Source organism: Meleagris gallopavo, chromosome 8 (genome assembly GCF_000146605.3).
Source record: "Meleagris gallopavo isolate NT-WF06-2002-E0010 breed Aviagen turkey brand Nicholas breeding stock chromosome 8, Turkey_5.1, whole genome shotgun sequence".
NCBI lineage: Eukaryota > Metazoa > Chordata > Aves > Galliformes > Phasianidae > Meleagris > Meleagris gallopavo.
In genome coordinates, this window is record NC_015018.2 from 20,685,014 (window position 1) to 20,699,402 (window position 14,389).

General features: G+C 35.2%; 1 long non-coding RNA gene across 2 annotated transcripts in view; it reads left to right on the plus strand.

Moving 5' to 3' along the window:
• The window catches only part of LOC116216894, an 86,356-nt gene that overhangs the window by 10,365 nt on the left and 61,602 nt on the right, over window positions 1–14,389 (plus strand). The window contains exon 2 of one of the 2 annotated variants that reach the window (XR_004160524.1): window positions 2,527–2,588. The exons of the other annotated variant lie outside the window; for it this stretch is intronic. This is a non-coding gene — a long non-coding RNA (uncharacterized LOC116216894). The remainder of the gene's footprint in view (window positions 1–2,526; window positions 2,589–14,389) is intronic. 2 annotated transcript variants of the gene reach the window in all.

A 14,389-nucleotide genomic window follows, 5' to 3' on the forward strand; every position in this document is an offset into this window, starting at 1 on the left:
ATTTTCAGTGCTGGTTGCCTTCTGCTCAGTGTAGAATGGGTCACAGGCTGGCCTAGTCTCTTCACTGCAGGAGGTTGGGCGCCACTTTTTAGGACTGCCTTGTGATGCAGCTAGATGTAGTAGCTCTTTGATCTATGCCACTGGTTGTATTCAGGAACAGGAGGTGGAAGAGTGCTTTTGCAAAGTCCTAAGCTTTGAGCCATGTGGGGCTTTTCTGTTCTTGGGCTGTGTGTACTCCTCAAACAACACTCTTTGCCATCTCCTCCAAAGCCATGATGGTGGACTGGAAAGCACTAACCTCCAGCTGGAAGGGTACTCCTGCTTGAGGTGTAAATCCATCCATTTTTACTTAGCTGTTGTGTTCTATTGCGTTTCTGGGTGGCCTTCTACTTTTGTCAGTCACTCTGCAGCTCATGCAGCACAATCAGGGGAGTGAAAAGAATTAATTTTTCTTTCCTTTTTCACCTGTGCAGATAATTAGGAGCTGTGGTGGCATGCAAGTACTGCTTCTAAGTTCATTTCAAATACATACGTAAGCATTTCCTAGTCTGGAATTTTGAGTACTATCAGCTATAATTTTAGTTAGAGGAAAATTATTTCTCTAAACCTGTTACTGGTCTCCTGAAAGCTGCAGTGTTTGTAGACAAAGAGAGTGTGTGATCTGGGTTTGTTGCATCCTATTAGCTTAGATGTGTTAAATCCCCACATGGAACTGTTCTTTCCCCTCCCCAACCTTTCCTTCCCCCTGGCACACACACACACCCCCAATGCTATTTTAAGAACAATTCTACCCAGTTGTCCATAGTAGCTTAGTTATGACAGAACATTCAGAAGACTGCTCTTCATAGCGAATGCACAAACTTAAGTATTATATATTCTATACGTGAAACTGATACGGATTTAAATGTTTAAAAAAAGAAGGCCAAAATTTCGAAATGTCTTCAGGTTAAACTTGGCATTTTTACTGGGTAGAATGAAAAGCTGTTTGATTTGCATGAAGACTCAGTTCATCCTAGATAGTGGATTTCTGATGCTTAGCATAAAACATTATAAATTAAGAGGCATATCTAGTTACAAATTGACATCTAGAGCACTCCAGAACACAAGAAAAAGTCTGAGTAGTTATGCAGTAGGATTCAGTGAGATTATTTTTCTTTGTCATAATTATAAAAAAGTGTTTGTGACTTGCCCACACCCTACTAAATTTTTTAACACAGATATTCAGGTTGATAACACCTTTCTAAACAAAAATGCTGTGTTATTCCAGCAGCACTGGCTCAATTGTCTTTATTGCTTGCTATGAAGCAGTAACTAGTTGGACCATGACAAATGACATTACTTCCTGCTGCTGTGAGTGAGAGCTTTGAAGATCCTTATGCCCTTTCAAAGCTGACAGAACCGATCCTTTTTATTCTTTTCTTTCTTTTTATTTTTTTAGATGGTTGGATTTTATTGGATTTTTTTTCAGATTTAGCTCTAAATGCTTTCAGCCTAGCTGTAGCTCAGCTGTTTCAGAAATCTACTCATTCTTCCAAATCTCTAAAATTCCAAAGGGCTACTACCAGTTTAGAACTGAATTACAAGACCAGTCGTCCACCTCATATCACACATTCCTCAGCGGTGTAATTAGTCTAATTAGGTAGCAATAGCAATCCTGTGTGCAAGTGGAGATGGGGACTCACTCATAAGTTAGCCTCTTCATAATCCCTTTTCACTTGCATTTCTTCTTTTCCCCTCTTACCTGATACTGGTTCTTTTGCTCACTAAGCCATTTTGATTTCTTCTTTCCATTCAGTTATGCCAAGTAGAGTCAGAAAAATCAAATCAAACTGGTCTGTATTTGCTTGATATAACATGATATTTATAGCAGTCGGCTGTTTTCCTTTTTTTTTCTTTTCCCCTTGTTTTGAGTATACATGAGGTACTAAGCTATAAAACGAGTCATGACCTACCTGGAAATAAAACCTAAGCTTTTGGCTGTTGACTGAAGTGTTCTGACAGGTGAGCTACGTGTCCAACTAGGTTTTACTGCCAAGTTAACCATTGTTCAGAAATCCCTTTTTTATCTGGCAGGAGGGATTCATCATTAAACTTGAGCAGATTTGGGGATCTTTTCCACCTTTGGGTATGTGGGCTTGTGAGCCTCAGAACTGCAAGTCTCTGACCCTGTCATGTTTTTTTACCACACTTGTGGGGTAGTCGATGTACTCAATGTTTCTGCTTTTAGGAAAGAAAGGGACATAATCTCTTGATAAATAAAATAATAAGTGTCATAAATTCTCAAAGCTGCACTTCAAACTGCAAACAGTTTATTTTTCTATTGCTTGTTTGGATTCATTTTCTCCAGTTCTGTCCTGAGGAAGTTTCTGAATTTTTTCACTGGCTGTATTCCAAAAATGACTGATAGTTGTGTGCCATTGCTCTTCCATAGGAGCCTAAGAGTTATGTAGGTCCTTGGTACCATTGCATTAGACATGGTATTTTCTCTTGATGGTTTTCTGTAAACTTTTTTTTTTTTTTTTAAAGGTTCTTCCTCCCTCTCATGAATTGTGCTTGGTATTTAGTCAGAAATGATCACATTTTGACTGGTAAGATGTTTTACTTGTATCAGATCTTAATTTTAGATAAGCGATGGAAGTGAGCTCTTCAGGTCTTTATTGATTTTAATGTCTCATACTTTTTACACTATACAGTGGCTTCTTCTCAGAATTTGCTGTTTACAGGCTAGTTCTTAAACAGAAGCTTCCACCTTACTCATGCATTCAACTAAAAAGTCTGGCCAATTTAATTAAAATGAAAATTCCTAGAATGGATATTCTGAGTATCGAAAATAATTACTGTGAGAAATGTGTTTATTTCAAAATTCCAAAATCTGATTACAATGACATTTTTTGTTGTTGAAAACTCTAGACTGCATTAAAATTTTGACATTTTTAATGACAATACTAGAAAATACATTGTCTAGATTCAATATTAAAGATAGAGAATTCTTTCCAGAAATTATTGTAGATTTCTTTAAAGGAAAGAAATATTCTATCTGAATTGAGTTGAAAGAATAAAACAATTGAGCTTGGTGTTGCAGGCTGCACAGTTTAGTTCTCTACTAGTCTGTGATGTTAGGGAAGTTGCTTTGCTTCCAGTTTGCTTGTCCACCTGATAAATTTATTTAACTACACAGATGCATTTCACGTTTGCTAATGAATTAATTGGTATTTGTAAACAGCTTTAAATACTGCATTTCACTATATAAAATGCCATAGATTATATAATATTGGCATCTGCCTAGTCACAGCCATAAAATATGTAGCTTTTTCTACAAAAGAAAAACATTTTGCTCTATTGACCTGGAGTATTTTAGTCAAGAAATAGCAAACCAGTTTATTGTATAACTTATATTAAATGCCATAATTTAACTGCCCAAAAATGTCTAGATATTCTTCAACAGATTTTATTTTTCAGTAAGTTTAAGAAGTGTAAGAAGAAGGATGGTTTGATTATCTACTGGGAGAGGAACAAAGATCAGACAGCACAATTCCGATCTCTTGTACAGGAGACAGGGAGCTCTGATGGAGCACTTTGCACAGCCCATTCATATCTCCTGAAAACAAGAATTAAGTATAATTAGCACAGTGAAATAAATGTTAAAAGTCTACCATTGCTTTTTCTTGTCCCTGGTACTGGTATGTGTCTTCACCCCCTACAGTGCCTCTCATTTTCACACCACCTCTTTACAATGACAGATACAAAGGCTTAAGTGGAAGAGTGTCTGACAGGTAAGTCAAAGGAGATGAAGGATTCACTCTTGAGCTAAAAGAAGAAAACAGTTGTTTTTTGTGGGAAAAGTGGATTTTTTAAAAGGACAAGTTCAACTCAGATAAAAACTTGGAAATAGGATGGAATATAATGGGGGCAGTGGAGGAGCCAAGGTGCCACAGTAAACTCTGAATTAGTCACTTCACCTGTTTCTGCATACCAGTGTTAGTCTGATAGGATCTCAATTATACTCAATTCTTCCTTTCACATGTTGCAGTAAATCTCACTATTTGCTGAAAAAGTGAGGTAAATGAAGAAAACATTAAAGCAAATCCTTATGAAAAATTATATCTTGTCCTTCCAATCTGTGGGCTATTTAAAATATTATTTTCTTTTACATCCATTACTGTAACTACCCTTTATCTCTTCCAGTTATGCTGATTTGAAGTATTTCTTCTGAGCTGATTTAATCAGCCCCAATCCTAACAAATAACCTGTTTCACCCAAATTGAAACTTCAAGAAAAATGAGAAGGGAAAAAAAAGGTTGGATCAGAAGAATACCCTAACTAATGAGAGGAACTGTTCTAGGAAGTGTTAGTATGTTTGCTTATTTCAGTGCTCTGATTTGCCCAATGTCTAGCTCATGCAAAATATTCAAGTTCCCAGTTCTTAGTCTCCTAAGGTTTACAAGAACAGAACAAATGCACAAATCAGTGCTGATTTTTGTTCCCATGCCTTGCCTTACATATGCTGAAGATAAGGTTGCCTGTCCAGCTGTGCAAAATACTTGTGCAAGGTTCTTGGCCCCCCCTCATATTATCTACATTTTTCACCAATGCTTCCCATTCAACACCATCAAGAATTACAGAAGGCAGAGACTAAAACTCCTATACCACTAATTCCAGATGTTGCATCTTTTACTTAAAATCTTTCAAGATTTCCAAGTAGAAAAATAATCATCTTGTTCACCTGCAACTCAACTTGATTATCCCACCTTACCAAAGGGAGAATTGCACGTCTTGAATCCATGTGGATCAGTGTATATACAAAGAGACTGAACTGGAATAGGTTTTTCTATAGATGTTAGTGAGGCCCTCTCTTTGTCTGTTAAGCATGATGCTTTAGAAAAGGTTTGTCCTGTGTAATCTGTCTTTATGTACTTTATGAAGGCTTTGGAATTTGTGGAAGGTCTTGTGGGGGAACACATGGAAGTTTTATCAAGCTTCAGAAACTCTCCCAAGATTTTGTATTAAAGATCCAGCAAGTAGTAAAAATTAAGAATTAACAAAGACTGCGTAGTGTTTGACCAGAACAGATTTCAGAAAAGAGATTCTGATGTTAATTGTCTATAGTATTACTAAATTCCACTGATAAGAAAAAACTTATCAGTACCTTTGACCATCTTTGGTAATTCTGCTTCCCTGCCACCTTCACTTTTAATTGCAAATCAAGATACAGCTTTACATTTACAGAATGATTAATGTGCAGGAAATGAAAGAAGGTGTGGATTAATGCCACAGCTAAAGAATGCTTCACAGTCTGCTTCAGCTCTTGTATCACCTCATGGTGCTTTTATATGATTAAAACAATCCTATGATTTTCAGAGACAACAAACTTTATCTTGTTAAATATATTCTGCTACTCAGCAGGAATCTTTGCAAGTTCTCTCAAGCTGAAGCAAACAGATTTAGGTATATCTGTGCAGATCTTTAAATTGCCTTCTTACCACCATGCACTTTGCTTTACATCATTTATTTTTCCTACTATGCTGATTAACATTCATTTGGAATTTGCTAGAGAGAGAAAAATTGTGTAATTAAATGGCAGTGGATTTAAACAACAAAATCTTTGTCCTAGGAGGTTTGTTGTTCACTTTTCCCCTGAACTATATCTAAAAAGTAGGGAAATGGGAAGAACAGTCATAATTTTGAGAGAATTCTATGTGCAACTACTGAACTTAAAAATGAAACCTATCATCTTCTCTACCACTGCCAAGAAGTCTAGATGATTAAGTGACATTAAATGCAGTTCCACAGAACACAAATATGAGTGTTAAATAGCAGATAAATGGTCAATAGCATAAAATGAAAGTGAATGTGGTTTGATTTATACCTAATGAAAGCTTTTTTTTTTTAATAACTTACATGTTAGTCTGAAATAAACTTAGAAATAAGACTTAGTAACAGACTTAGAAATAAGACTGTTACTACCAAAAGAACCTCTAGCCTTTGATACTCTCTTCTCCTCATTCTGAGGGCAATTAGAAATAGTAAATGACAAAGTTTGAATTAAGTTACAAATTGATTAAACAGAAAAAATTATATCTAACAATGACTTTATTTTGGCATGTTCCCTATTGATTCTATTAAAGCAATGTTTCTGTGAGTTGGCTGAAATTTAATAGGAATAAGAGAATGGAAGGAAAGTTAAGCTACCAGAAGGATTTCCCTGGTCGTTATTTTCTTATGATGTTTTGTGTTATCAAGTCATTTACTTTGATTTATTTCCTCCTATATATACCATTTTGGGCTAGTACCTAGATACTTAAAAATTGGTGCCAGATCATACCCTTCCCCAAAACACTTTGCACATACTTGTTATTTGCATGTCTACTACTGTCTTCAAAATACTTGCAGCATAATATTATGAGAAACTAAAAGGCTGAAATAAATCTATATTTTCAAAATTACAATAAAAATATTGTAAATAAAACAAATGTTTTCAGATTCAGACAGTGCATTTCTCATCTGGTGGAAATAAATATATTCAGAAGCTATTCTTTCATGTAATCTAAAACTATTTATCTCATACTTTTCAGCATAAAATCTTGTATTATTTCTGTTAACCCATGATATAGCTCCATCTAACAGTCTTGCTGTCTGCAAGGTGGAGAATATAATAACTTCCACTTGTGATTTTCCACTTTGCATTTCTGCAAAGCCTGACATGATTGGTTTCCAGTTCAAAACCTGAAAAGAAAGCCTGAATCTCTTTGAAGTTATTTCAGATCACAGGTGTCTTAAATATTCTATTTAGAGAAAAAAATAGCATATGTAGGGCGCAAACCCATGTTTACAGAAGTAATTAATGAATTTATATCTGAATGTCTAACTCAATGTATATGTTGATAAATATATATATATATATATTTTAGATCAAGAGCCTAATTTTACAAGCCAATATCTTATTACCTCTGTCAGTAACTTTATATATTGGAAAGCCTTGGTTTTAATCATTCTTCCTAATTAGGAGTTTTTACTGAGCTGAAATAAATACCACATGTGTAGTTACTGCAATAGCAAGTTTGCTACCTGCAGGTTCCTGTGGGGCAGTGGTCTACTTTTAAGGAATTCACACAGGTAAATAATAAAAGTAAGCTTTCATGTGCTAAATATCAATAGATATCATACAAAATTAAATTACATAAAAATGGGAAAACCATGGAGGTGAAAGGGTGGAGGAATGAGGTAGCACACGTTTAAATAATAAAGAGATTTTAAATGGTCTGCATTCATCTGGCCTGTTATAAAACTTGTTCCTCTCAGTGCAGAGAATTCTGAACTTCTAGAAGTGTGCACAAGATTCCAAAGAATCTGAATAATTCCCCTGCACCGTACCAAACTTCTACATAATTTCTTTAATAATAGGAATTCCTTTCTTTCACTTTAAAATGTTCAGATAGCGTTTAAAGGCTGACAACAGTGCTTTACTGAATTTTACTACTATGAGTAAAAGCCATATAAAGGGAAGTGAGCCGTCCACTACTTATTACTGGTTTATTTAATCATTTTGTTATTATGCGCTTAGTGAATGTGAAGAATATTCCCCCTTTCACAGGGTAAATGAACTACCCAGAGAGTTCACCTTAACACTACATTCTCAGAAAGGGCTTCTGAAAAATGTAGACTTAGTACCACACAAAAATTAATGGAAAAGTTTTCAGTTCCTACTGAAATCCTTATTTCATTTTTCCCTTTTCTTTCTTCGCTGGAAGGAACCTATTCATCATCATAGACAAAGTATGACATTTTGTCCAAATACTTGTATAACTAGGAACAAATTTCTCTTTTCCTTTATCGAGTGTGTCATAGAGGATTTGTCCTGTATTGTAAAACATTTTAAGTGCTATTTTTTCTTCCTCAAAATGCTGTTGCATGGTTCGCTGATACCAGCAATCTCTGTGGGTAGACAAGTTCTCTTCAAATGTATTGCCTGAATGTATTTCTAAGATTTCCTTCCTATTTTGACTTCGAATACTCACCTGTGCATTCACTTGGTAAATTCTTATTAGCTTTTAATATTCTTTAATTTCAGCATTCTCAGTGAGTAGTAGGTTTTAGTATTTGCCTTGTATTCATATTTTTCCCTTCATTTTTTATTGTATTCTGTGTATTACCCCACATATTTAAGGATACTCTTTAGATGTGAAATATATTCTTATTTTTATATGTGTTTTTGCATTGCACAAGTACTTAATAATGTAACTATTTTTCTATGCCTTAAAAAAAGTGCTCATCTGAGGTTTATTTCACACTTCATGGTTTATTAGACAATGCACAATCCTCTTGCATAATCATTTCTTTGAATGTCTCCAGATACTGACTGTTAAGTCAAAATAACTGAGACAAAATATATTTATAATTATAATAAATCTTGTAAAATAGTCCTTTTTCTCTATTAAGTGTTATTTTGTCATTACTTGTGTATTTGACTGTGGCCTGATATGGTCTCTGCTCAGTAAATAGCAGTAGCATACAAATAATAAGCTTTCAGTCACCAATTGTTTGGATACTCACTTTGAATGACTACGATGTCCCACTGGTCACTTGCCTGTTATTTGTTTTGCTCCATGAATGAAAGTTTTTGACCAGAAGAAAAATGAAAAATGAATAACAAAAACTATGCATTCATTTATTGCCCCTTCAAATATACTTCACAAAGAACAAATGCTAAATGAAGTTTTCACACTGGCTAACTTCAGACGTTTAATTGCAATGCTTGTATTAGGAACTGTTCTTAGTATTTTTAAATAAGATGGGGAGGCACAAGGGTTTATAATCATATTTTCAATTTTTTACTGGGGCTATTAAACATTTATACTAAGAACAGAAAATGAAAAAATACAGAGCTTGTACAATGACCTTGAAGAGAAATGTTCAGTAAACTACGAAAACCTTTCATTGTTAGTGAGTTTAACAAGCTAGATCAAAGCTCTTTATCTGCAGTGTATAAAGCACTGAAGAAATTTCAGGCTGCTTACAAGCTTAGAAAATAACTCTCGTTTCCTCTTTTCTGAAGTTTGGTAGCCTTTAAGCAAGATTTTAATCAATCTCAACAATCCTTTACAAGAGTCAGAGCAGAAGACAATTCACTAAATAATTACCTGAAACTAAAACGTAATTACTTTTATTGTATTTTGTAGCACTCAAATTGAAAAAATGGCACAGAATTTTCAGTAAGCATAAAGTATTTCAAATTTATTGGTGTTTCAATAACGTATCTATAATCAATCCAATAGTACACTCTCTTCCACTCTTACTTAGCTGAAAGACTGTTATTATTGGGTTTTGGGTCAAGACATCTGGACCAGGATGAAGGGAGATGTCACTGTGGCTTATAGAGGGAGATTGGAGGGAATGGTCTTATTGAGCACAGAGGAGCTGCGGGAAGATGAGTGTTTTGCAATGGAGCTGTAGAAAAATCCAGTGCTGAAGAGGTTTGCAGCAGCTTTTCTCTAGGCTGTGAGAAGGTGGTGACAGGCAGGATACATCTTGAAGTGCAGAGCAGGAATCCTCTTCTTGGTCCCAGCTCCATACCTGGGCTGTTTCAGTGCAAGAAAGTTCAACTGGCTTCCTACACTCTCTGAGTGCAGCTGTCTTGTTGAGCCTGGTGAAAAGGATAGGGACAGGAATCTGAGGTGGAGGAAGATCCCTGCTGCATTTCTCTTCTGATCTGCTCTCACCTCCCTAGTGAAGCATTACTTTTCTGTTCAAGTTCCTGGTTCGTAACAAAGAGTGTAATTACTGTGTTAACTCCTGACATTCTCACTCAGTACTCACATGGGCAGAAAACTTGATTAATCAGTAAGAGTTAAGGCAAAGGCCAAGTCTGACCTGCTTAGTGAATTTGAGAGAACACAGTAAAATAATGCTGAGTTTATTATTACAGATTTTGGGGTGGCAGTCTGTGAAACATAGTCTTTCCCATGTTCATGCATGAGAGAGACAAATGAGGAGGGAGGGGCCTCTGAGAATTATCTGCATGAATTATCAGTTTCTCACTGTGCTCCACCTCTGGGGATATGACACCTTCAGGTCTTGAGATGGTAATAATTTGGCATCCTAAGGGCATGGAATGAAGCCCAGAAAAAATATACAGATTTTCCATTTGGGTTAGATCCCTGCTGGATTTCAGTAAATCATTCTGTTTGTTCTTATCCCTTCATGTCTGCCACTAAGTATTTTAATAAGCAAGAATTTTGAGGCATGAAAGCCCTCCAAATTTCGAGTCTGCTTCCTTCTGTGCTTATTTTGAGACATATAAACGCACATACAAGCTTTTCCAACTTCCTTTTTCATCAGTTTCATAAGGAATAACTAATTTATTTTGAAAGGATTAAACCCTTTAAAGGTTTTCTTCAGCTACAATTAGAGAGGTGTATTTCTCCATTTTTAACAGCCCTCTTTCACATTTACGTTATTATTATTATTTCCTAGTAGTCAATGCATAACTTATTCATAGCATTCCACTTCCCAAACTATATAAAGGGTTTCAATTAAAATCTCTGCCTAAGGCAATAGCCTGCTATTTTGTACCTCCATCACGCATGTTATACAGTGTGTATTATTTAAAAAGGAGGAGGGAAAAAAAAGTTCAAAAAAAATCTCCCTTCTCCTGTATCAGCAAATTGCATTATGTACCCATAGCAATCACTGGTTTGCCCACATTTTAGTTCCTTGCAGTATTTTCTTTATTCAACTTTCCTATTAAGACACTTGTCATAAAGAAAATTCTGGTAATTCTGCAAACTGTGTTAAGAAATAATGTGAAAGAATGTTTATTATATTATAGTTTACTAAGTATCCTCTTTAAATTTTCTTTCAAGTGCAGTTGTGTTTAGTAATGACCTTTAAAATTTCTCATCATAGTACATTTTAGTCAGTGCTTCTAATTCTCTAGAAAAAAATCTAAGCTAAAAATGTCTAGCTAAAAATACACCTAATAATATTATAAATAACATGAAAGATAACTTTGGCCTTTTTCAAAGCTGTTAACCTGTGAATCCATAAGCTGCATGTGGTATTACTGTTTAGGAACTCCAAAGTCCTTGCCAGAGTCCTTGAGGAAAATGGAGGAACTGAAGAGCTGATATTCACGATGTTCAAAACTTAAGAAAACCTGGACAGAGTATATTTTTTCTAAAAGACATCATCTCTTTATCATTGTTAGATGAGAGCAATAAAGATTAAATTTTTCCCATTTTTCCTGTTTGTATTATCTCCTGATACGCATAGGCTGCTCCAAAAGCTATGCCTCCAATTGTATACTATTGGCCCCCAGTGTCAGAGGCAGATTTTTGTGGTACGGCAGCAGAGGTTGAAACTTCCCACCAATATTCTATTATGTTTTGTTGCGCAACAGTGACAGCAGAGGGGCAGTTTGATACAATGGCACCTGACATGGAAACATGCATGAAAGCAAAGAAGTGAAACTGAATTTCTCCATGTAGAATAAATTGTACCCTTTGACATTCATCAACACTTGCTGAACTTTTATGGAGACCAATCAGTGACTGTGAGCACAGTGAGGCATTGAGTGGTGTGTTTCAGCAGTAGCAATAGTGGATCACCTCTGCTGGTGCAGATGTTTACATGGCATGCAGACCCTTGTTCATTGCTGGTGAAAATGCACAGCTAATGGTGGTAACTGTGTTGGAAAGCAATGCTTTGTAGTTGAGAACTTGCTCTCTCAAAGTGTTAATGTGCTCTTTGTGGTATAGTTTCCATGGAAATAAATAGGGGGCATTACTTTCAGAATGACCTACATAAAACACAATAGCAGACTAGAATGGCATACTTTAAGAAATATTCTTAATCATGCCAGGAAGGACATAACAGATTATTTTATTAGTAAGTGATATTTGGTCTAAAAATATGAGTAGATAATATTCTCTGTATTTCTCTGTTTGTAGGTTGCCAGTTTGGCTCTGCATTCTACTACTTTAATCTGTAGTTGCTTCATTAATTCAAGTGTCATCTGATAATGGGAGAGGGCCATACTCAGCTGGTTCAAAGCAGCTTGTCACAGTATCACTTCTAACTTCTGTTTAAAAATAAAAATATTTTGAGGCCTCTATTTTTGATTCAGAACTGTGTGAATTATGATTTTTAGATTTTATCCTGTAGATAGAAATCCAGAAATATTCACTAATGTGCATTCATTAGTTAGCTCTATATATGTGGTGATCATTATTTGAAAACTAAATTCAAGTTCTTTGTTTTCCATTTTGGAAAGATCTATGTTTGTGCTGTCTTTGATTATACTAGGATAATGAAAGAAACATTAAAAAAATATCTGAGTTTTGGTGAAAGACGATTGTGAATACCAAGCTCTTAGATGAAAAATTATATAAATAGAATCTATTTTACATTTGATAATCTGAAGGTGTTTGGGATTTTTTCAATTTGATGTTACACGAGCACAATTAAATAAATGATTGGAAAAGTTGTATAGTGCCTATATTAGAACAGTATGGCTAACAAGAGCAAGTAGTTCTAAGAAGTCTGGTGAGGATATAATTAACTTGGTATTAATGGAGTAAATAAGCAGTAGGAAACATTTGTAATGAAAAGATTCATAGGCAGAATGTTCTCCAGAATATTACTTTTCTGGATATTTTCTCTAGTGCACAACCTTGTTTTTGAAAAAGAAACCAGAACAGAAAGTCAAGAAAACATTTGTAGGAGGAGTGTTAGAAGAGGCTCACCAAGAGCTCCTGTGTCTTACAAATCAGGCTCTCTAACCTGGATGGATTATCACATTATCTGTTAATAAGAGATATGTGATCTTGCTCCTGTGTAGTAAGTGATAAGGCTCTGTGGCTTACATTTAGTAAGGAACATTTGGGTATACAGTTGATGTTCAGGAAGATTTTTATCTGCAAAAGAAAGGTGACTGAATTCAGACTTGATATGACTCTTCTGAACTTCAACAATAAAATTATTGTCTCATCAGAAAGCTGGGAAAGAAACTGAGCCTCGAGTCAGGGCTGTGACTAGGTGTTACACGTGCAGTTCTCCTGCTTAGGGGAAAAGTGCTTGTAGATCACAGGGAGATATAGATATTAAGAAAGACAAAATGTTTTAATACTTTATCCAATACTTATGTATGTGGTTCATTTATGTTGTTAATGTCTGTTTCCTTTTCATTTTTACTTCCTTCTCTGAAAACTCTGACCATTCCTCTCCTTTTGTCTTGTGCATTTTTCTGCATCCTTTTGTACTAAACAGGATGATCTCTATCTATTTTATATTGTGCAGTTGCAAGGCAGTCTGAGGCGGAGATTCTATGGGAGAAGAGCACTGCTGCTAATTTTACATTGTATTATGCCCCTTGAAAACATAGCTCATATTCCTCAGGAGTATATTGAGTAATTAGATCTTGTTACTCCTTCTTATCCTATTACTGGACAATAATACATATGAACAGATACTGCACATTCTCCAAGTGGGAAAGTATAGCTGCTCTCCACATGGTGAAAATGATATTTCCCTTAAGTTAAAACTTTTTTAGTTTGGAAGCATAGAATTACATGACCTCAACTCAAATCAAAGATGTGATACACATCACGCAGTTTAAAATTCTTGTTTCAGGCTACAGTTTGAACTTAGGTTAAGAGCGGAATTTGGATTTCAGGATCATGTGATCCTCTGGTTCCTGATTGGAACTGATTTTTGAACCAATAATGGGAAAATGATTTCTGCTGATAAAGCTCTCAAATTGTCCTTCACAAGGTTTTAGTGTAATTTCCTTTTTGGCCTTGGGCTTTGAGAACTATATATTAAACTGAGTGTAAATTACCTCTAGAGTAATGAACAAAATCTTACACTGAAATGTGATCCTGTAGTAATTAACAAGTTGCCCCAGAGGGTTCCCTGTATTGTGATACACTTTCCTCTTCAGGCACATTAGTGGTCCTTGTGATTCCTTGTAGATTGCAGTGTTGTTTTTATGCAGATGACTTTGCAGTCTGCCTTAGTGGGCCATCTGTCACAGACTTTCCACTTGAAGTACAATGTAATTTGAGCCTTGTGCAATTGATTGCCTGAAAAAATGAATTTAACAAGCTGTTCCCATTTCATCTTGATTTTGTAATCTGAATTCTGGAATGCTTTTTATAAAATATGCCATTTGAGCATTGTCTTTTTTGGAAAATATATTTTTCTTTTTCTACTAGATTATTATTTTCTTCTAGCTTTTTATGCATTTGGTCAATTACTTTATCAATGACTGCTGAATAGCACTAGATGATTTTATATTAGTAAGATGAAGTTCATGTGAAAGACGTTTAGGACAGGTTTCCTGTCTTTCAATTCAACAAACTCATCCCAGTGATCCTATACACAGCGTAATTTT